General features: G+C 42.2%; 1 pseudogene; it reads right to left on the bottom strand.

The window, feature by feature from the left end:
• Positions 1-792: 792 nt before the first annotated feature.
• On the bottom strand, positions 793-1,682 carry LOC105809760 (annotated as a pseudogene).
• Between the last annotated feature and the right edge of the window lie 789 nt (positions 1,683-2,471).

Genomic DNA, 2,471 nt, shown 5'->3' with positions numbered 1-2,471 from the left:
GAAATTAATAGGACAACTAGAAAAAAAAAATTAGCCAGGCATGGTGGCGCGTGCCTGTAGTTCCAGCTACTCTGGAGGCTGAGGCAGGAGGATCGCTTGAGCCCAGGAGTTTGAGGTTGCTGTGAGCTAGGCTGACGCCACGGCACTCTAGCTGGGCAACAGAGTGAGACTCTGTCTCAAAAACAAAAAAAAAAATTCTCCATAAATGTAAAGTTTAATGGCTTAATGTGTCACTCTATGGCTCTTTCCAAAGTTGTATAGCCACTGTTATGGTCTGAATGTGTACCCCCCAAATTCATACATTGGAGGAGGTCTGACAGTGACCCCTTCCACCATGTGAGGACACAGTGAGAAGACACCATCTATGAACCAGAGCGAGCCCTCGCCAGACACAGAATCTGCCATCCTCCTGATTTTGGACTTCCCAGCCTCTAGAACTGTACGCAATAAATTTCTACTATTTATAAGCTACCCAATTTATGATATTTTTGTTATAGCAGCCCAAACAGGCTCAGACAGCTACCATAACAGTCTTCTAAAGCAATTAAAGAGATCATCTGGGAACCAACACTTAGATCATTTCCCCCCAAATACATTCCTTACACCTCTGTAAAACATTATCCAAGTAGCCTCTGTAGTCTTGGGTAATAGTGTTAGTAAAAGGACATTTCTCTCGTTCTCATTTTCAATTTAAATATTTTATTTATTTATTTATTTTGTATTCTTTTTTTGCTTGGTCAATAAGTTTATTGTCTTTATCTGAAAAATTCTTGTAGGAAATTGCCGTTTCATTTAGCTTTCAGCAGCCCGCCCCTGAGCTCTGAGGAAGCTTGCCTTCTTTTGGGCTACCCTTGCCCCTTCTGGGCAAGGGACATTTTGGGATGGTTCCATCTCTTCTTCTTAACTTCTTTCTTGGGCTTCTTCTCATAGACTGGACTGTCTAGTGTAGCAGCATGAGCTTTCTTCCACATCTCCTCCATCGTGTCTGGAGTAACGTTGTCCTTTCTGGATTGAGAGAACTGTTTCTTGTAAGCATCTTCATCTTCTTCCATTAGATAACGCATATAATCTGCAACATTCTGACCATGGTGTGCTTCCATTGGACCTCAGCATTAAATTCCTTGCTTTCAGAATCATAACCAGGGAATTGCTTGGTACCATGAGGGATGGACAAGCTTCCACCCACAGCTCCCTTCAGGGCCCCAAAAACTCTATTTCCAATGGTAGTTATGACAAGGCCTGTATCTAAATAGCATGTGAAAGCACCAGGCTGGCTGTCTATGCTTTCCACATTGTGTTCATCTCCAGTCACCTCCACTTGGCCTTCATAGATCCTGTCCATGCCAAACCTATTGCAAAGCCTGCGGGCCAGCGGCAGGCCAATACAACACGCTGCGGCATAATCTGTCAGGCCAACCTTCACACCGTATTTTGATAGTTCATGTGTGTAAGCTGCGCAGATTGTCATATCCCCTTCTATACTGGCATAAGCAATCTGACAAATGGTATCTCTGTTAGTCACACAAACTATCATTCTGTACTTGGATGTGTTGTACTTACTTTTATCCTGTATCACCAAGCGTTTCCGAGCATAGTAATCAGTTTTACCTCGCGTCATCTTCTGAATTTACTTGGGATCTCTTAAAGTAGGCCTTATTCTTGACAACTTTAAGAAATCCCATCCTGCCTAATAGAGACCCACATTTGTGGCTCCACGCAGACTTGCAGGCCCAGCAGTGCTGGGAAATGGGGGAGCTTAAATTTAAATATTTCAAATTAATTCCTACACATGGAAACAAACAGATGAAAACAACCAGCAAACTTCAAAGTGTTAAATGAATATATATTAAACAAAAGGCTCACTCCTCTCTTCCCAAATTTCTGTCCCTGGCGGTGACACTGCAGTCGGTATTTTGGGCATCTTCCAAAGATGTTCTGTTCCTATGTAAGCAGGTATGTAACAGTCATCTCAATCTCTTTTCACACCAACGATAGTGTACTCTGCACATCGCTCTCACCTTGCTTTGTGTGCTTAATGTGGAGAGAGAGTGTGGTCTAGCGGTTTAGAGCACAGTATTTGGGAGCCAGGCTTCCTGTGTTTAAATTCCAGTCCATCATTGATTAGTCATGCATTTGGGGGCAACTTACCTAATTTCTCTGTGCTACAGTTTCGTCATCTGTAAAATTGTACTAATAATGGTACTTACTTCATTGGGTCTCTGCATGGCGTTATGGGTTGAATTGTGTCTCCCAAAAAATATGTTAAAGTACTAACCTCAAGTACCTCAGAATGTGACTTTATTTGGAAATAGGGTCTTTACAGAAGTAATCAAATTAAAATGAGGTTATTAGGGTGAGCCCTTATCCAATATGACTGGTGTCCTTATAAAAAAGGGAAATTTGGACACAGAGACACAGACATGCACACATGTGAATATTGGAGTCATGCTGCTACAAGCCAAGGAACGTCT

The sequence above is a fragment of the Propithecus coquereli genome, unplaced genomic scaffold, assembly GCF_000956105.1.
Source record: "Propithecus coquereli isolate 6110/MARCELLA unplaced genomic scaffold, Pcoq_1.0 Scaffold2, whole genome shotgun sequence".
NCBI classification, from domain to species: Eukaryota; Metazoa; Chordata; class Mammalia; order Primates; family Indriidae; genus Propithecus; species Propithecus coquereli.
Note: the sequence above shows the minus strand (reverse complement) of the source record. Positions and strands in the feature narration are given on the sequence as shown.